Raw genomic sequence first — 23,313 nt, forward strand, 5'->3', positions numbered from 1 at the left:
GAGCTCAAGTTTCAGTACTGTAGTTTTATGTATCCCAGCTTATATCCACAGCTTTATATATTTATAGAGATTGCCAGGATCACATTTTACCGCCAACGGTGTCTGATGTAGAAATATTATATCCTCTCAAACTCAATGTGACTATTATGTGAGTACAGTTCACAAAACCTTGATAACAATATGGAGGCAAAATACTAAGTTAAATTCTTTAGTCATTGTTCATCATACAATTATTTAAAAAAAGACAACTTGGGTCAAATTGTACAGCTCCGTTCATATTTAAAATGTACCTATTTAATAGGTACAATACAAACGTTCATTTATGTATATTATGTTGGGTAAATAAACTACTGATTACTAAGATCTTGATCCAACAAAATCCTAACAGAGATACGAAAGTATGACGATATGATTGTATTTAAAAACTTGATTAAAAATAAATAAAATCTATTATCTCATTGAATAATACGAAATACCAGAAAAGAAAAATCAAAAACAAATAATATTACAAAATATTCAAAACAGAATATGATATAAATCAAACCTTACTGTGCTGTAGCTGAAGAGTATTAAGCTAAAGAAACTACTCTTTGTAATAATTGGCAAACATTCGATAACAGTCCAATTAAATTATTTTTCAGAATTAGTTGTCATTATTGACAGAAGATTGAAAAAGAAAAACAAAGGTAAAATCAAGAGAAACATCAATCTTAAAGGCATTGGAAATTGGCAATATCATAAACAAGGATAATAAGGGAGAATAAGAATTGCGACGATAAACTATATTTGATAGAAAGTATCTCGGATTTCAACAGCGTTTTATAAAACTCTTTTTCTCTTGTCGCTGAACGTATTTTCTTGTAAAGTTTGTTTGTTTCCTGTCTCAATCAATATGGAAATATAAGATAGCTTTTATTTATTTTACTGCTTAAATATTCAGTATTGAATGGCATAATATTTTCTTTCTAAACCGTTTTATATTTGTAATTATTCATTACAGATGTTTTTCCAAACTGCTTTTATATTTTGTGAAAACATATTTTATCAATTTAAAGTTTGTATTTACAAAATAATATTGTACGTATATCAATTTACTCGATGCAAAAACTCATTTTTCTCGACTTTTTTTTAATTTTCTGTAACTGATTTTGACACTGTCTTAAAAGATTCAATAGATTCAAAGATCAATAGATGTTAAAAATGTTCGTCAATATTATCTTCAATATGTAACTTTTAAAATCCCATAAACTATAAAATGTATTTTATTTATCATTATTGTTAATATTTCTAAGGGTTATTATAGTTATTTGTCATGCTAATTAATGTAATATCACTGAATACAAACACTACAAACAATGAAAAATGATTCTTTATTACAATAGAAAGCTTTCAAGCTGGTCCCGAAAGTTTTTGGATTTACAGATACTCGAAATGATAAAAGCGGTCCAGAAAAAACTAATTTAACGCGTCAGAGTTTCCTTTGGACCAGAGATGAAAGAACCCCATTAAATCTAGGATTATTGTTTCAAACACTGTGAAAGAGTCTGAATTCACTCAAGTATTCACTTAAATCCAGCTTTGGAGTTTACGTATGAGAATTTTTCAAATTGTGGATAAGTTGTGAAAAAATATTTTTTTGTTTACAACCACTCTTTTATAGTTCTATATATTTAATTTTACAAAAACATTTATTAGAGTCTAAAAATTTATTTTTAAATCGGAAAACTTTTTCTAAACAGATCATTAACATATTTAATTTTTTAAATATTTGATTATATATAATAATGGTATAATATTTCTAAAACTAATGTTTTTGATAATTGTGTTTTTTATTTGTGACTGGGCTTTGCTTACTAATCTACTTTTTTACATTCTCTCACCTGAGGACGGTATGAAAGCTATTAGGTGGCAAAACGCCGTGAAAACTCAGTTGATTCGCCGTGATGAAATTTTGCTCGATAATCTTGTAAACAAAATAAGCTTATCATTACGGGGAATGAACTCACAGTGGGCAAAGTGCATTTATATAAACAAATTTAAAAAACTCACACTAAAATATGATTCTTGCAAGAATTTCGTAAATTGTGTTACGAAGGCCCTTTCACATTCACAAATTAGCTCGTTCTTAACATTTGTACATAACTCAACTGCATTGAAACCATACAATAATTTTGTAAATAGTAATGACAAAGAAATGAAAGTCTTCTTAAACCAATCCTGAAACCTATTTTAAATCCCTATCGACTTCAAACTTCTCCTGAAACAAACTCACAAATCGTCTAACCTACTATGAAATTCCCGTTTGTAATAATAAACAGGAAAAGCGCTTAAGATTATTCGGGTCCGCATAATGGGGTTGGCTAGGCGATAAAATTGCTAAGATCAGAGCACTTTTGACAGTCGGCTAATCTGGTGATAATGTCCAGTATAAGTTGTCAGTTTCTGGCTCTGGGCCAAGCGTGGGGCGTTCACCCTGCTACCGAGATGTATTGATTGAATTTGGAACTTTCATATTTGCTCTGTTTTGTTTTACTTAGTTCTAGTTACAGTTGGTTATTTTTTCATTATCTTTAACGGTTTTTGTGTTTATATTAAATATGATTTTTATGTTAAGAGGTAGTAAACATTTGATTGATTTTTTATGTTTTTGCTTGGAGGGAAAGCATGATTAACTATATTACCTTTGTTGTCGAATCTTAGTAGGTAGGGGCGTAATAAGCTGAAAAATGTAATCCAATATGATTTGTGTTCTCGTAACTAGGATGAAAAATAAAGATTTATGTTAAAATTGTATATTTATTTTTAGTTAGGAGTTTTAGTTAACTGTTTGGGTACGTTTTGGATCTGTTGGCATTGTAATGTTATACATTGTCTTTTTAGTTCATAGCGTTTGGATTTTTTGAAGATATTTTTCAAAGAATGCTATTTTGGAAGCGGGAGTCCAAAAGTACGCCTACTTTTTTGCGTTCTACATAAAGGTCAAACATAAATAGTTTGATTGTCATTTTAAATGTTACTTATAGTTTGTTAAACTCGTTTCACGATTGATTAGCTTAGATTTTACCAAAATTTAATATAATAATAATAAAAAATGTGTTATGATATCAAGCTTTAAATTGTGTTAAGTACTGATACGCCTCAAAATCAATATAACGAAATGCCTAAAAATACTCTGAGTTGCGTCAGTCCACTACTTAATATCTGCAAATTAGTGAAAAAATAAGAGTATTAATTTTGGACCAATCTATCATAACATTTTAGCAAAAAACACATTTTGACGTTCATTAATACAAGGTAAAATTTACCTTCATTTATGATATATTTAAAATCATAAATGAAACCGACGTTAGTTTATCTTTCGTCAGAAAAGAACACGCAGCAAAGAACTTATAATTTCAAATCAACTCTGATATCAAAGTAGAGATGTTTCTGAGCACGTGTATCAAAAACTTATACATCTGAGAGGTTCCAAAGAATCATCGTTCAATGCCAACGAAGCCACATCCGTTATACGGTGCTGCCTTTCCCTTTAACTTTATATCTTTCTGATCAACTTTACTTTTACAGATCTAAAAACAAGAGTTTTAGGGTATTCAAGTTAAATTACAATTTTTGGTTGGGATATCTGCCCAAATATATTCTTTGCTGTAATTAAGTTTGTGTAGCAACATTTTGAATCCTCTAGAACAAAACGCATCGAAGATGTTTGATTAAATGTATTGTTTTAATTACATCAAAAGGAGGTATTGTAGGAATAGGGAGAAAAAAGTAATAGGTCTTAATCTAAAATTATGTGTGATGACAAACTTAAAACAATGTTTGCTTTAAATGTAAATGAAAGTTTGATTTGCAGTCAAATATCTTAATCAAATACTAAATTCAAAATGCCTTTGAAATGTTAAAAATTTGAAGTAATTTTTCATGAGTAACCTATAGAGAGTCCACTGTCGATTTGGACTGGTTGTTTTTGTGACGCTTAGCGCCACTATTTTATATAGTGCCACACAACGAAATCGCTGGCCTTTCCGATCAGCGCGCCTCATTCGGTCTGCCGCTTGACGTTTTCCGTGAAACGGTCAAGGAGCTACTTAATCAAGATTTCCTCCGTCTTGTTTCTCGCCACCTGTCGTTGAATTAGCTTCCAATCTCCATTTTCTCATATCACCATGCCCTCGTTAAATCAGGATAAGTCCTCAAATATTAAGTAGTGTTAAGATTAAGATGACAGGCTAGATTAACAATTTAAGGGGACGTCGGCAGGCTTTCGCCTTATTCGCAGAAATGTAAATTCCAATAGTTATGATAACCTCACTTAACGAGGTAATCATTCCTAGACATGCAATATTGGTGTTTCCGTATGTAATAAATAAATAAATAAATAGTCACCACGTTGAAAATTTAGGTATTAAATCATTCAGGAATCGTCTTAGGAGTCCAAATTGGTTCAATAAGGAGTTAGGGAACACAATAGACCTATTTTATCATCATCTAAATTTTTACACGATTTAGCAGTTTAGTTTGGAAGGTTAGCTATAGTTCTGTTTTCAAGTTAAATTATAAGTAATCAAAGCTGGCTTGGCTGGTCTGGATAAAGATTTCTGCCCTCTGGTTCCCCAACAACGTTTCCTATTAAATTGTCATTTTAAGATGGTAGTAGAGGATAGCACGTTCTTAATTGCTAGCAACACAAACAAGCAATTACCTACATATTTCACTCAATTACAATCAATACATCACATCACCACAGAATACATAACCTAGATTCCGCCCCAGTTGCCACCAAAAGGCTACATTTTGGTATCTATTTTCAACAGACCAAAATATAAGTCCGAGATAATCAAATGCTGTTGTTTAAAATGTTTAATCATGTCTAAAACTATTACAACCCTCTTTAGTTTTATTTTTAAAACTCTGATGAACCTATTGAAATAACAGGGGTAAGTCGGTGGATCAGTTGGTAGAGTCACGGCCTTTGCTTTTTTTTAGGTTAGTGACCTCTTCGGACCCAAGGCAGCGATGTCGTGGTTTCGGATCCTGGTCGCTGCCTCAAGCATTTTATCAGTACAGAACACCTTTGTACTGTTCCGGCTCACCCCTTGCTTTGCTGGATACGTTCCCCGCACGTTGTAAGTGCTATCATTGACTATATATACCTACAGGTATAGGTATATATAGTCAATGGTGCTATTCTACAGCCTTAAGTTAGTCTATGTGGACGGACAACTGCAAGGTTAAAAGAGGGAGGCTGCCAACCTCTAAAAAAGCTAAAAAAAGAATGCATGATATGTCATTTTATTTGTTTTTATGTTATATTATTTTCGCATTTCCTACCTTAATTGTATATTTTAGTTTCTTCAAATGTGTCACCGTAGTAGATACAAGCTAAATGTACTTACGGACTTGATCGCCTGTCTGTTTTTAAAGTACAAATTTAACAATCCATTCAGCAATTTTTCGTCAGTATTAATTGACATCGAGTTCAAATACCGTTTAAATAGTAAACGAATCCTTTAAAATAGTAACTAATTCTGCTGACCCAGTAAATATAAATTGGTTAGGTATGTAAATTCACTAAATGTTATGGGAGTACATAGGTTTTGAATCTTGTATATTTTCCGGCTTGAAATAAAAAATATAACAAATATATAGAAAGGGATTTCAGATGGAAATATTTTGAACACATGTTACATTTATTTCCTCTCGTGGTGGGAAACAAGAGTTACAACAACGAATTGTTGGGATTCCTGCCTCAAATTCACAGCATTACACGTCGACGAGCTTTCTGCATTCAAACTCTCTCAATAGCATAGGAGGTGTTCATGTGTTCATTCTGAGTTCTGTTACACGTGTGTCTGTCATACACTAATCCGAGTTTTGGTTTATATGAATTCAAAGGAAAACTGTACGTCACTGCTATACGTGTTCTGTAATTATATAGATTTTTTGTGATTTTCGATATTTCTTGGTTGAACTATTCGTCAAATTACTTTCTTTGACACTAACAAAGATTCATGGATATAGGTTCAGATTTGAATATTTCATGGTACAGTACTTCATAATTGTCACGATTCAAATTCGAAAAATCATAACCAGTAGTTTAAAATACATTAATATTATTTTATTCTTTAAATGTAAATGTTGATATGCTATTGAACTATTTCATGATAAAAGTATTTGCATCTCGTGTTAGCAAACTTCTGAAAGAAAAGATATAATTTAATTTTTTTAAGGGAAATTCTATTATCTACTTGCTTGATGTTGTGTTAATCACTAATATATCAAATTCATGTAGTTTCTGTTGTTTACAGTGTGGTATGGAGTTTATTTTATCAAATGTGTATTATTCACATATTTACTTTTGCAAAGAATTATAATATACTTATCTTAAGAGATATATTATGCAGTTATAATATGCTACTTTTCGTTGCTATAAAAAGCTTACCAACTTTTTTAAATCGAATTTGAATTGATTTAGGTACACGATAGGTTTTATATAACAATGATCAAATAAATATATAAACATTCAATTCACATAAAACTTTACTCAAAACTTGTCTGTAAAATCAGGTTTATATTAAAATCAACCTAGGACTCTACGTCCCTGACTTCCAACGCTCTACGGTTGTAGAAATATAGGCTAAACTGCGTGGGGGAAAAAATAAAACTACAATGTTTAAATTGAATATGTTTACGTTTCAAAAATCTTCTATCACAATCAAATATCTAAAATAAATTTATGATATTTAAACCATCAATCCTTTACCAAACTTGAACAATATTATTTATGGTGACAATTACTTTATTTATTTTATTCAGTGACCGTACTATGGATATAATTCTCCAGAATCTTAAAAATACTGACTTCCTTTGTATTATGTGGACAAACACCATAGTAAACTATAGTATTATCTACAACTAACAATTAAGCGGGGCCTAAGGGGGGCAAACTGGTCTGGTCTGAAAGTGTGGGAATCATACCCTGAGGTCCCGGGTTCAAATCCTGTCAATCACAAACTGATTTTAATAGTGATAATGCTGCTACCATCTAGGCCTAGCTAAAAGTAATGTGTCAATAGTTCGAATATAGCATCCTAGAATGTGAATGTAGAATAATAAACAATTTACCAGTGAAATTTGGCCACAATATTATATACTGTACATTAAATGCTTAAGATAGAAATTCCAGTTAGTCAAACTAGTTCAAGTTCTAAATCGATGTCACAGATGGTTAACTTCCATGTCGAACTCGTATTCAAATGGAAAGAACTGTCTTCCTCCTACTGTACATTATCATATAAATGCGTCTTTACTGAACTAGGCCGGCCCCCAGGGCGTTTTAGATCTTGTTGCATTGGTTCAATAGTGGGAAAGAAACACATTCTATTCACAGTGGGAACACACATTTGCAAAGTGTTTCGAAAATGTTGCGAAGTGATTAAAAATTATTGGTATCAGAGTTTTTGGTGAAGATTACCATGATGGGTTTAAAGAAGTTTTAAAAACTCACATTAAGTTGTGTAGGTATTTTTAAATGTTGAGTTAGTTTATAATTTCTGAAATTTCATGCAACTAGTACTTAGTATTTAAATTGTTGAGTTAGTTTATAATATCTGAAATTTCATGCAACTAGTACTTATAAGTACTATAATTTTTGTTTGTAACACATTGTAAATCCCTACCGTTTTGCTGCAAATAGTATATCAATAGTGTTTGTCTAGGGCATTTGATGGAAAAATTAACTAAGATTTGATCATCGTATTGGATTTAAACTGCGATTTCCATCGAATGTATTATTTTAATTTACTTAAAATTATACGGTCCAGTGTGAACAATGCACTTAAATACCCTAAGAATTGGATATTGATCGACATTTCAAAGAGTAACATAAATATCTAAATGAACCCACAAGCAGTTATGTGTAACAGGAACTGTCCTTTTGCCAACGAACGTTGGCCGCAGTTCAAAACGAGATTCATTCCGATTGGGTTTTACCGATAGCAACTTGTCGATAGCGAGTGTCGAATACATATGAGGTTATTCTTATACGAGGGGTATAAAACATTCATTCTCCTCAGACAATTGAATGTGTACTCTATTGACAAATAAGTACTATAATGATTTTCTGATTAAAGATAATTATTACCGTGATAAAGAGGAACATCCGAGCTTGTGGTTTTTGAAAACTAAAGAAGCAATACATTTCCGTATATTTACGATTACAATGTACGTATTTATGCGTTCGTGGCCATGTAAAATCAAATTGTTTAGGTACAAAGACAAAATATGTCTAGATTTCTTGGTTACTTATTTTGGGAAGTTAGACCTACACATAATTAGATATGTCTAATACCTCTACTATAAAGATCTGCTTTCTAAGAGGGGCTATCTAATTTCATTTAACACTACCTAAATGGATGATAATTGAACACACAATGGTACAACTTAATGGTTAAAATTTTATGTTTATGTAAGATGTTAAAGTAATATTTAGCAGAAATAAATAGAAATATCTTTTTTCAAGCCCATGGTATGGTTTATTTTACGAGTACATTCTCCAGTAAAAAAAAATGTTTAAAAAACCCGATCGAAGATGGGTTAAATATATAGGGCTAACATATTTTTCCCTAGGATATTGATTTCAGAGAGATACGAAAAGTGGAAAAAAAACTTAGTTGCTTTTATATATATATTTTAAAGCTTATAACACAAACCGAAATAGGTACGGTTTAAGATATACAGGTTAAAAAGTATTTTGGAGGTTGCTCCATAGCCTGGACTCTTGGCCACTGTGAAGAACGTTGTCATAGTGATTGCACTTATTGTGATTTGAAATCTCTCAACGATTCTGTATTGTGTGACCATTATACCCACAAGGGGATTCGTAGAAATATAAACAGAGCATTCCGTAAGTAAACAGCCAAACTCCGGGAAAAAATTCATAAATTTGCTTTGTTGACCACATATCTACAATTTTCTATTTTTGCTTACCATTCTTTCCTTAGAATTGTTCCAACCGGTCTTTAAGGAACTTGGCATGTATATGTGTCTGTTTATGTAGAGATCAATGTTATATAAATATAAATTGACTGGGTTCAATTCAAAATAGTAGCCATTTTAAAATTTAAATAACTGAAAATGGCAAAAAATACATTTTAAGCAAATTATTATTTTGCGTTTAATATTCCCCTTCGAACGACACTAAGCTTGGAAGAGATCGAAAAACTCAAATATTATGAAATTTAGTTGTAGCCTAGCATAAGGAAAAATGAAGTGCGACGTTAGCTTAGCCTTATTTTACTTCCAAAATTGTTATATTTTAGTTATTTTACCGATCATTTTTTTACTTGACAAATACATAGGTACATAAAGACATTTGCGAAAGCAACTTTTCTGCTACTAGCAAAGCTAAAGTATTTGGCATTTCCGTAACACATTTAAACCAATAATATAGTTTTCCTGCTTTGGGCTTTGGAAACATTCATACGAAAATTACCACTTTTGCTTTAACCACTTAAATAAGTGAAATAGCCGCAATTCAACAATACAGTTCGAGAATTGTTTAACTAGCTAAGTTTACTCTGGTGTCTAGAGAACAAAGAAGTCAGTTAAACATCCCAGAACTCGAAGTTTGCTTACTTAAATCATCCGTGGAAAATTATCATTTGATAAAAGAGAACTGGTAGGGTAAAAATAGTAATGTAGCAATCATTTAGTTATGCATTGTATTGTACTGTACCCTTATTTAGACAATGGGGTTTTTAAGTGGGTAGTCTGATAATTGCAGGAGTCTCACACCACAGGCTGGCTACCTGTGTGCGTAAAAGCATTTTCCCTCCTTTCTCTAAAAAAAATGTAGACAATGGATTTTCAGAGTTTCATAATTTTGTGAATTAATAAAGTTTAAAATATGGCTATAAACTGTAGGTCCTTCCAAGCATTTTAATTTTTAAATAATATGGTTCTATTTTTTTCTATCTACGCCAGTCTCATTTACCACCTCTCAATCCTTTGAAATGTCAATCAATACAACTCTTTTGTGTGGAAGAAGTGTTAACTATCCCAATATCCCATAGAAGTCCCAGGAATGTAAGAAAGTTCCTGAATTCGGAACAGGAATGTGAAGAATTCCCTGAGTTGTTATCCAGCCTTGTCGTTGGTCGATGAACGGAACATTTCTACCTGAACTGTTTTATTTTGAAACCAAGAGACTGGAAACTATGTCTTCTATTCTTTACGTTAAACCTTTGGAAATGTTATTGCAAAGAATTTATATACATCCTACAGAGAAATCTGAATTTAAGATAGATGGATTTTCCACTTAATCCATACACCTGCATGGGATCAGTATTCTTAAAAAGAATAGTAGTTAATGTTGTAAAGTGTGAAGTCAGATATGTGTTGGAAATTAATTGGTCATCTCAATATCATCATCTCAACTCAATATGTAACATCTCAAAAGGGAAAAAGCAATATTTGGAAAACTGATTGAGCCAGAATCTAATAATTAAAATTTAATCATTAATAATTTAAGCTGTACTGCATGTTCTTGTAGGTTTCATAAAACTCAATTATGTAAAATTATAAAACATTTTAATAACATTTGTAACTACTCATGATTACTATTATTAATTATTATTAAAACTGTATTACCAACTATTACAAACTATATTAAACTATTAATATAATCCTAATTGTTTGAAATTCTCCATAGATTGTTCGTTATGCGCAAGTTAGGATTTACTTTACCATGATATTGCTTGGGCTACTAAATATTATAAAATTGCCACAAATCACATTTAAAGCTATGACCTAAAGAAATTTAATATTTCAAGGAGATTCGTTAATTTAACATAATATAATGCCTAATAAATAAAAATGTTGGGGGAGTAATTATAACTAAAACATGAACGTTTGGAATGTGTTTATTTAATATTCTTCTTACAATTTTCAAAGATAAAAGCCAAATTTCGGTTAAAAACTCAATCGAAATTTGCATTAAAATAATATAACTATTATTAGTCAAATAGAAATATGAAGGATAGATTAAATAAGTTCTAGAACTTAGTTTCCACCAATTTACGGTTGTTGCTTCCCGAACAATGGAACCCTTCGGAACAAAACAAGAAGTTCCCTCGTTACGGTTAACCGGTGGAACAGAGAACAATAACCTGTTATGTGTGGCCTCTCGGAACAGAGAACAATAACCTGTTATGTGTGGCCTCTCGGAACAGAGAACAATAACCTGTTATGTGTGGCCTCTCGGAACAGAGAACAATAACCTGTTATGTGTGGCCTCTCGGAACAGAGAACAATAACCTGTTATGTGTGGCCTCTCGGAACAGAGAACAATAACCGATTATATTGCTAGGCCATGGAAATTAAATAAGAAGAACAATATTTTCTTCCATATGCCTGGTACAACTAATAAATTTATCTATTAATCAATGAATGATATTCAACAACTGGTTGACTTGATAGTAACAAAACCAGGGTTTGTAATGTTCCCTTACATCCCTAATTAAAACTAAGTACATACTGGTATTCGGTTTTTTAGTATTCGAATAGTATTGGATGAATTGAGATAATTTCGAATAGTAGCCGAATATTCGTTTCCCACCTAATTGTTTGACAGGGTGTCACATGTGTTTTTCACATTTTCACAAGCATAAGCCCGCTCGTGTAAAGTATCGAATCAAGAAGGGTGTGAGCTGGCACAGAAACAAACCGAACCGTACCAATAATATTTCTAACAGCACTGGGACACAATCCACTGTGTATCTTGGATTTTTAGTCTGTTATGCTACACATACTACGCCAACAACTTGTGTATGGTGGATAATAAACTGACTAGCTTATGTAACTAATAGCTTGAACTAGGTACATTTTAATTATAACTAGCTGCTGTAACCATGCTTCACAACGGGAAGATGTACTATACCACCTGATCCAAACACTTGTTGAGTACATTAAAATATATAATTAACATAATTTTCATTACTTACAACTACAGAATCTTTCTTTATTTCCATAATCAATTACATCGTTTTAGAATAAATAATCTACAAACAAGCTTAAGAATAAATAAACCCACCACATAGGCTACTTGTGCAAAATATTTGATTTAATTTGTTTAGAACAACTGTCTAAATGTTTGAAATAAGCATTTAGCATTTCTGATTGAATTGGAAAAAATTAAAAAGTGTGTAAATTGTAAACTAGTTTTTGATGCTTACGAGCTGCATATTTGCAGGTTTTAAATAGCCTACTACAAAAAGGTATGGTAGGTTAATGATTCGTGGAACTATAACTTTTTTATAAGAATTTCCAGAAAACTTCACCAAGGCGCGTCTAAACATATTCGTATTAGTATCCATAAAATGTCTACGTGTATTACCTTCTGAGACAGCATCAAGAAGAATCACGATTTTGTTAAAGTGCTATTTTTAGTCTATAAAACAGAGTTTATCTTCATTTAGTGAGCTACATATTATTAAGTTATTTGTAAAGATTAGCATTGCTCTTATCCTTACTAATTTCTGAGAGTTCGCTTTGTACAAGGTCTTTAATTTATTTTTATCAAAATGTATTTAGACATGCAAGGAATTTTACAAATACCTCTTAGTTGTATGGTTAACAATCGTATCGAGATAAAGTCCTATAAAGTCCTTGATGAAACAATCTAAAATAAATTATTATAACTACAAATAGCAATAAATCATCAAGCCTTGAAACAATTTAACAGTATATAATGTACATTTAAATTGTTTTAGATGTTTTGAATCACGTCAGAAAGTGAAGCCAAAGCCATCTGTTAGCTGCTGTACAATAACTCAACTGACCCAAGTCTGGGCTCAGACAGTGAAAAATTACTCTTTCAAAATCTCGTTTAGACAATGAGAACCGCTGGGGTCATATATAAACAACTTTTTCATTAGCTCAGGCTGTGCTGTCATTAGTAAGGGACGCAATTAATTCCACGTTGTTGTCAAAAACTGTTTCGAATTTAGCTTTTATAGATCCGTTACAACGAAATGTCTAAAAATAATTGTTTCCTCTTTTGATGATACTAAATTCAGTATGTTGTACGAAAGCATAATAATATAATAATACAAGTTAATGGATGTATGTATTTTTTTATAAAGTATAACGCGATTAATTACAAACAAAGCAAAACCTTGATTATTTATTCATCACCAAGCATTTTTATTCTTTTTTCAATGTATAAATAAATATATATATATAGTTCTGCAAACATTTTAAAAACAATTTTCCCACTACTTTCAGAGGTATAATAGTCACTAAAATATACTTACAAAATTATTATTTATAATTAATCGTTTATTTTGTTCAGGAAATAATACTTAATGTAATATTAACAGCTACGGACTTTCATATATATTCTATATAACATTTTCAAAATAATGACTAATTAAATCTCACAATATTCGTCTCTTTAAACTGCTCAAAAATGTTTTTCAACGTCATTTCAAATGCAAATGTCTTGTCTGAATGATCTTAAAAACGAACTATACTCACATAATTATCAAGCAAAAAAATATTTTCGGCGGATCTAATTTTTTACAATGTTATTGCAAAATTAGCCATGAAAAAATCCCATTCTTTCAGAATTTGGTTAAAACTACATTTTTCACTTCGCGTGCTTTGGTGGAACTAAAGCCAATTCAGTTCTGACTAGATGTGTCAAACAAATCTATGGACGTTGACGTAACGATGACATAATCTTTCAGCCAAAATATAACGTTTGAATAACCGAAGCAGATCATTACGGGCGGAGTTGAACAACTGAACAAGTTTGAGTATTGCTGGGAGATTGATTTTTGAGAGCTCATCCATCATCATTTCGACTGTTTATATTGCCATGCCTCTCTGTAAACTCTTTAGCCTCTTATAAGTTTGTAAAATGGCTAAGTGGATTATGCGCTGAATATACGCCTCGTAGTTTAGCTGTTGATCATGTTATTTTGTAATGTATTCCGTAGGAACATTCGATGATTCATAAATGAGCTAAGTAAGTGTGTCAAATAGCCTATTTCTTACGGAAGAGATTTTTGAGATTTAATGCTGTCCAGATTTGCTTTCTTTTCTTCAAAATCGTTTTCATGTGTTTTTTCCTGTAATATTATATATTTCTTATTAGAATGTATATTTGTATAGGTATTGCAGGCTTAGGCACTGTTTAAGATAAATTATCTTCATGAGGGACAGGTTAATTAAAACTCATTTCAATTTGTTAATCACGAGAAAAATACTTTTAAGCCTATGCCATTCTTCAATAACTAACTTTATTTGACAATCGATGTAATAATGTAATTTTTATAACTGTGCCAAATTGTTTAAAATGGAAGTATCTTTTTAAATTGTATCACATGTAATGAATGGGTTGATCACCTATAGCCATGTATAGAATACCGATAGTACCGAAATATAGTACCGATAGTACCTAAGTATACCGATACTCAATAACTTTTGGATTACAAAATAGAATAGGCCCTATACATAAAAAATCTGTAAAATCATAACCAAGAAAATTATATAAATTTTATCAGCTGGTTTACAAGGATATGTAAGGTTTTTAGTTAAAGCTCCTGTGATCAATATAAAGCTACATGCTTCGGTTAACGGACAAAGCAAGGCTACATGTACGTTTCAAAAGAGTAATCTAACAGGAACAAGCAATTTAGTGAGTACAATAGACACTAAGTGAGTCCGATTTGGGAAAATGCTTCCTTCGATAAAAGGCAATTCTATCATTTGTTGTGTTTGGTACATTTGATTCTGATTGAAAAGTGGCCCACGGCAGAATGATGATAAATGAATGGCATTGTGCGTTGATGAACTTTGAAATATTCAAATCAATATGCCTACCCAAAAGTACCAGAACGTAAGTTTTGAGCCACGTTTAACATTTATTTTGTTGATTACAATGTAAATTTGATTTTTTTATATACTATGGATAAATTGTCTTTTTAATTTTATTTGTTCATATGCATAACAAAAAAGCCTTATACGACACCTAACAATATGTTACGTTTTTAGACATTAATTTCGATGCCTAGGCATTTTCCTGTGAATACATGCATACTCGATGGTAAGATTTTAAATTTATATTTAGAGCCACTTATTTGTGAATAACGTTTCTGTAAATAACCACCGTACACAATTAAACTGCAGGGTGTGGAGGTATAAACTTCCGTAACTATGTAATACTTAATGAGTAATATTAAATTAATTTTTACTGTACAATTAAGTTTTTAACAGTAAATAGGGAGCGAGTGGTAGAGTGTGGGGCTTCGGATCCCGTGGTCCCGGGTTCGAATGTCACCAATCGCCAATGGATTTTATCTATGGGAGCCGCAACCCTCTATGACTAACCTGAAGTATATGCAAAACAGTTTTGGGCTTGAACTAGCGGACTAGGATGTGAAGGCGGGACATAAGAAAAAGTGTAAATTCTTTTTGTATTGACAAGAAATAAAAACCTAAATTTTGAAGTGCATTTATTCTATCGTATTTAATATTTGAATCGATTTAACCAACTACTTAAATTTGGCAAAGGAATATTGATTTTTCGATGATATTTCTCGTAAAGAAAGCATAAGAAAGTAGTTTTCGCACCTTTGTTTTGATTATCACCACTAAGTCATTAAGATTTTGAGATGGTGCATTTGCGAATTTGCATACTAGGTTATGTGTAGTCTCTCATAGATGTAGATTACTAGTATATGTAGATGAGTTTATTATGCAACCAACCAAATCTGCTCTCTAATGAATCGTCATAGAACTAGATACATTAGAACGAAATAGTCCTCTGATATTTAAACTATATCGCATATATTGCTACTTTTTAGTAAAATTGCTTGTAAATTGCATTTCTCACTAAGAAGAAAAATATTTGACCTATTCAACCCAAAATCTCTAACGTATTTTGCGTTTGTTTCGAATGAAATGGGTTTTATTTCATCATGCTTACTTAAAAGTGTTTATCTAAGCTAAATTGAATTTAGGTAACAATTTTCTTTTCCTACGCTAAGTGTTTTAATTGCACTATGTTAGTTAAGTTATAAAACTAAAAAATTGTAACAGTTAATTTCAAGTGTAGTTTTTTAAGCCTTGTTCAGTAACAAAGATGTATATTTTGGATAAACTGCAAATGTTCCATTTTGATATATTTAATGATAAGTAGTACAGCGGAAATACAATTTACAATCATTCACAAAACGAAAGTTGCTTGAGAAATAAAAAAACTTTTGTTTAACACTGAAGAATTCCAAAATGTTCTCCTAAGTGTTTCAGAAATCACTTTAACGTCATTACCAAATGCTTTTACATCATTTCCACGGGCAATATTCTTGACTTGTAGCTGGTGGTTCGGTATGCAGCGGTATTTTTACAATTATTTACGACTTTCCTGTTAGTATACAACCACAGTTATGTTTATCTCACTAAAATTTACAGTTTCCAACACCTAAGCGCAGTATTTATTGCCCAACGATGTAGTAAAAGTTCAAAAATAGCCTACCAGCTTGTGAAGTGTGTAGGGCGTCATTTCAAATTTTAGTTCCGGAAATCGGTAGGTGATGAGAGATAGAGTTGAACTCTCAACATAATGTGGATTTGTATACAACATTTTAATGAATTTCAAATTTAGGGAATAAGCTATAACTGTTGGTTTTGTTGTAAAAAGTGGACCTTGGACCTTTTTCCTTTTTGTTTTGATGCCTCCAGAAACAAATAAACATCTGTTCTATTTCATATACATATTCTGTATCTATATTTAGCAATATGTGTCCGTTAGCACAACAACTTGAACAATTATCATCTGATTATGATGAAATTTGGTACAAACATGTATACTTGCGTTTATTTAAGCAAGTTCGTGCACCATCAATGGGACTAAGAAAGGGGTTTTTATTGAATATAAATTTGGTATTCCCAATTTTTCAATCAATGTATAATATTTTGCAGCTTCTTTCCAAACTATTTATATTTTTTTTTTCGCCTAAAAACAAATTAAATCGTACGTTGGTTATAGGCTTCATGGATACGACGACGACTTCAAACACTTTAAAAATTCCACTTCTCATGGAGTATAGGTTAACTGTAGTAGTTTGAATTTGTGGGCATTTTTATCAAGTTTGGTAAATTGAAAATCGTTTATTCTGCAGGATGACTGTGTTGTTGTTGTTGTTTTTTTCATAATTATTATTTTTGAAAACACTCTAATGCAACCGACAATAACGAACACAATAGTGCAATAATGCTCGGATTTAATTGATTTCAAGTTTCTTATGCAACATTAATTATATACACGTAACCATATATTTCTCATTTATGTTTCCACGTCTCTAATATGAGGGGAGCCACTAATTACACGCTCAACAAAGCTTAGCTTAATTGAATCTGAGGTCGTTAGCATCAGAAGCCCCAGCTCGAGCAGATGCATCAAGTGCATCAAACTAACCCGTTGTTTAGCCACTTAAGTGCCTTGGCATAGCAGTTAAGGACATGCGAGGTATGAGTTTACCTAATGATCCATTAAACTCAAGCCAAAAGGTTAAAGAAGGTTTCTTACAACCTTATTCGTAATGTAATTTAACTTTTCAAATTTTAAAATTATTTAATATAGCAAATACTTAAGTAAACCTGGTTTTAAAACATGAATTATGTAATTAAGTGAAATTTGATACGAGTACAATTTCTTATCCTTTCTCATGATACGTTATTTAATAGTATGTGTAGAATAATGAGTGATGTTTACAACGTATAGTCATTTTTAAGTTGTGGTAGAAATTACTTGTTTAACTAAGTGGCATCTTGAGTAGAATTTGTAATTTTGCATAATGGTTAACATGTATCAAGAAGATGTATGTTCAAATGCAAGCTAAAAAGTCACTTCAAGTAATTTTTTTTTTAATTTTCTTATTTGAAATAAATAAACTTACCCAACAAAACAACGAGTAAATATATTCTCATATAGCTATTATTACTAACCTAAACGTAGCTATGGCGGTATTATGTTTAAATTAGTGTTTAACGCCCTAACTACCACGTCTCATAACGCCTCTTATACAATTGAGCGTGACGGCCGGTAGGCAACGTATTAAGGCGAGAGCATCGTCTTATTCTATCTTAACTTAAGATTACTTATGTAAGGTAAGTAAACTTGATTAAAAAAAACGAATATTTCCCAACCTTTAACAGATGGTGGTTACGAAAAATGGTCTGGAGTTTATTTTTCTTACAAGTACAGTATACCGGTTTTGCATCTATCAGTTATATAAATAACATTGCCATAGTTACCGATAAACTATATCCTACATTTCAGATTTAATTCAAAAACATTATCAGTTTCGAACCAACTAGCTTAATACATTTCAAGTCCAAGGACCAATAAACATCAACAAATAAACATAAACATAGAGTTGTTTCGTATAATAACTTAACCATAAATCCCGATCATTTCCTATTTACAATCCTAACAACGTTTTAGAAACATCGGCTGTACAGGCTATGAAATGTTATGGTCTTTTTACCGTCTTTTACTTTGACATAAAAGGTTCATAGCCATAAGTCCCTTAACTGGGCGCTTCAGGGCGATTACGTTACTGACTCATGTATTAAACTTTATTGTTTTCAATTTTCCGTTTTATCTTAGCGACACCCTTCTTCCACATACTTGGAACAGGACCAATATAATGTCAAGTGATTGGATATTATGTTTATGCCTTCAAACACACGAGTGTCGTTGAGTTTGTTATCTAAAAAATAAATACTCTAAACTCTAGGTTGTTAGGTCAAACGTAACGATTGACATTATTTTCTTGCTGGAAAGTCGTCTGTAATATTCTTATCTTACTGATGTTATAACTGTGAAAATTTGGATGTTTGTGAGTATGTCAAATCACTGTCTTCAAATGTAAGGAGGGTATTGAAGATAAGTATATTCTTAAGTAAGTGTGTCTAATAAGTTAAATAATAAGTTACAGTACTTTTAATCATGCATCAGTGCCGCTTATACACCGTACGCACATGTACCGTAGGTTGCCTTAGAAAATTCTAAACCCTTCCTTGAACTTAATAAAAAGAATGTTACCGAACTAAGCGATACAATCAAAAAGTTCTATCTAGGATTAAATTATGGATTTGTGACTTTTCATACAGCAGATCTAAAGAAAATGACACTGGTATAGCGATTAAAAGGGTGACTGTAAAAATACAAATATAATAATGTAGCTATTTTTGATCTAATTATCATACATTTTTATTTTTTTACAACTACTGAAGCTTTTGGAGGATATAAAACATATTAGAATAACTCTACATAATTTGTTTATTTGAAAAATATGTTTCATTAGGCTATGTTAAATTTGTTTCGTCTCTAATCACAAAACGTTAAAGTTGTCGTCTAACTATTGCAAGTGTTTCATAAATAAATTAAAATATCATATTTCTCGTATGTGTGAGAAACCATATAACTATATGTGTTTATAGAGAAAACATATAAAAACTTGTGTGGCACGGGTTGAAGTTACGTTGAGAAAATCCCCTTTAACGTCAATGAATCAAATTGATCGAATCGGTATTTTCCCCTTAAATAAAAGTACGTTTTACCAGCACCTTAGTAAAATTACCAATTAAGATGTTTCCGTACCAAAAAATTACAAATAAATTAAACAGTGACTTAACTATAGATAATATATTTTCAAAAGTTGACAACAATTTAGTTTTCGCTAATCAAAATTAAATTTTTATATTCGTAAAATTATATATTTTGCTTTTAAATGTGATAAAATTATAAATGACATTAATGATGGTAAAGAGAAACAATATGCTAGTTTTAAATACTGCTCATAATATACGTTACGAAATTAGTGTGTTAATTGGTACACAAGCCTACCAACATCAGCGGTGCAATTTCATTAAGGAGAGTTAAGAACATTTTTCTTAAATCACTGCAAAGGCAGGACGCATTAGTCTGATTAAATTTAATGCTTTGATTTTACACGGCTTAAAATACAGAGTAGTCAGGGATTTAGGTTTGAATTTCAATCTCAAATATACCTTAAAATTATATAGATTTATCTTTTGTTCGTTATACATTTTTTTTCATTATAGGCACCTTAAGACTATGGTAAAACTTACAGTATCATAAGTTAATATTATGAAGCCAAATAGCTAATGTTTAAACGTAAGGTTTCCTTTTAAACGATTTTCACACTGACTTAATTATTTAGTCAAATTCTGTTTAAAATTGGTAAAATGGTCCAATTCATAGTTTTTTAATAACTTTGAAAGGAGTTTCAAATACATTCAATATAACTCCTCATTTAACAGCTTAAAATAAATAGCATTTTCCATTTTACAGTGTTTTTAGTTATATTTTATACTGTAGAAAAACATTAAGATTGGTAAGTTAGAGTGGAAGCAAAGACTATACTGTATATAGATTAAACCCAGACAGCTATCCGGACGATGCGTAGAACCCCGTCATCGTCTGGCCCCTTTTACTCTATATAGTCTGTGGTGGAAGGGTTTAAATGAATATTTTTTGTAAACTTAGTGGAGGCCTTTTATGATAAATACATCACCGTAGAAAATCTTGTCATTATCATGGTTAATTTAATGTCATCGGGTAATGTATTTTAAGTATTTTCTCGTTTAAAATCTTCTTAACCTTTGTAATGCACGTACAAATTCTCATTCTTTGTTGACATTATAGTTTTATAAAAGTTTGTAAATTAAAACTATTAAGATCAGTAATTTGAAAAATATATACTAAAATATGTACTTCGTTGGAGAATTCGTGCATGGAAATAAAACCAATTCATCAGAAGGATAATCCCTTAATCCTCGATTTATATGAGACCCATCAATCTAATTTTCATGCAATTTCCCTTAACATTATTTTTATCATCGTTATATTGTATTGTAAGCTAAATCTTTAATTGATTATAGATATTTAACAAATGATTGCGTATACAATAATTGATGATTCACATAAGTATTAACTAAAAAAACTTAAAAATTATATTTTTTCATATAGACAAAATAAAGTTACAATGCATCTTAAAGGAATTACAATGCTACTTTTTTGTTTTGTTAGTTGATTTAAGAGCGTTTGCTATTGATTATACAAATAAAGACAAATTAATCTAATAAATTTACATAGTTTTACTTTCGTGTATTGTATTGTTCAGCTGATTATGGTAATATTGGTTCCTAACTAGTTAACGAATCTCAAACAGCAAAACAAAAATGCAATTCTTGTTCTTAATAATTTGGACGTCATTCCTCAGTTGATATATTAAAAATAAATATGCCTATAAAGTATTTAAATATCAATAATAAGCTAAGAAATACCGTACCATTCTTAATGACCGTACACATAAGGTCTGTTTTAAGTGGTGTATGGTGGCTTTTAAGTTTAAATTCATTTGCTTATATATTGATCAATGAAATATAAGTCTGCGATTACGTAATTTAATTATACAAAAAAAACGTCATAGAAAATTTTTATTACGTTTTAATTTAATACAAAAACCTGGATGTGTAAAATCTCGCTTATGTTTTGTCTTTCGCCTGGTTGAATTAAAACTCCAATATGTAAATTAATCAAATAATAAGAAAACCAAGTTGTTCACCATTTAGATAATAGTAGGGTAACTAGTTATCGCCTATTTTTGACAATCTAAAAACCTAGATTGAAATGCAATCCACAGTTGTTTTAAATATTGATTAAATGTATTAAAAATTGATTTTCTACACATAAAAACTACAAATTTCAGTAAATACTTGATATGGCTGTTAATTTCGTCCAACCAGTACTGCGTTCAGTAGTTTCAAAATGTTTAAAAGTATTTAATTAACAGTGATTAAAAGTTTAGTGTCTTATGATGAACTTAGTGTTAGCTTCAGGTATAACTATGTTTAAGTAGGTACGATGAGTGGAGTGGTCCACCATTTAGTAACACGTTGTGTATGAAGTTCCTACCCATATAAATACTGCAAGATTTAAAAAATAGAGTTACACTTCGTTAATGGCGTCTACATCTAGCCTTATATAGAGCTGCCAGTTGCCACTCTTGGTATTACAATCATGTTATACATGTTACATCATACTCAGCACATCTGTTCCCAATCGTAATAAGACCTTATTATATATCGATGAATAAGACAAGCGAAATTCTGCTCGTTAACATTTCAGGCCTTCTAAACTGTTTTAATTTCTTAGAAATAATGGAAAATTACGCATCTAAATACGTTTGACTATGGAGGCTTTTATAGATTTACAGTAGGTTTTTTTTCTTCTTTTTTTAGGAATCAATATAATTGGTTTGAGGTAAGTTGAGTCGTGCGTATTATTGCCGACAGCGTGCATTCATTTTGTTAACTTACGGTATTGTATTGTTGTATTGTTGTGTATTGACGATAATAATGTATTAAAATAATTTTACTTGAGACGTCAAGAAGCCAAAAAAATAAACAGTTGAAACTAGTCACCCGAGACTAAATTAGGGCTGAAGATAGGTAATGTATTTAGACTTATTTGAATTGTCACCAAGTTTAAATCTCTCAATTACTGCCCGATTTACCAAAATTTACTGAAATTCTTTATGATATTTGTCTAAATTGTCTTTTCAATACGATTAACGTTTTCATTTTTTACTGTTAATTGTCCAAAACGAAGATTTCAACTTAATACTCAAAGTTTACTTTGGGGTACTAAAAAGTATATATGTAAGGTTGTAATGCCCAAAATAATGCATGTCAGTTGTTCTGCAGTCATGCGTTTTTTTCATTTCACGTTTACTAGTAACATTGCATCCTTTTTAGATTGCATTTTAGCTATACCTTTGATTCAATTGTTACTATAGGTATAACGATAACAATAGTGTTGAAGATATTAGTGAAGAATTGTCATGAACAAAATCGTTTACACTTAAACATATCCATACACAGTATTGCTTTGTATTGCTATCTTACCAAGATTGAAAACGTGTTTCATAAATAAAAGATCAATAATTGTCAAGGAACGCCAAACAATCTACTTGTAAATCGAAACAGATACATTTTTTTAAGTTTTTGTTTATTCATGTTAACCAAGTAAACGTCAAAACATTATAATAGTACATGTGAATATAACTGTACCGTGAGTACCTTTACTTTCTTCAAATCCATTATTTGCATTTTAAATAACTTTTAATGTGATACCGCATATCATATCAAATTCAGTCACAGTTATCACCGATCATTCTTATCACGTTTCTTCGTACACAGTCACATATGAATCAT

General features: G+C 30.9%; 1 protein-coding gene across 4 annotated transcripts in view; it reads right to left on the reverse strand.

Annotated features, from left to right (window-relative positions):
• Nucleotides 1-23,313, reverse strand: part of LOC129001122 (sex peptide receptor-like) — a 141,334-nt gene that overhangs the window by 117,399 nt on the left and 622 nt on the right. The gene's annotated exons all lie outside the window — the stretch shown is intronic.

The sequence above is a fragment of the Macrosteles quadrilineatus genome, unplaced genomic scaffold (genome assembly GCF_028750875.1).
Source record: "Macrosteles quadrilineatus isolate MER2022 unplaced genomic scaffold, UCM_ALF_1.0 Scaffold_8__2_contigs__length_117827958, whole genome shotgun sequence".
Lineage (NCBI taxonomy): Eukaryota > Metazoa > Arthropoda > Insecta > Hemiptera > Cicadellidae > Macrosteles > Macrosteles quadrilineatus.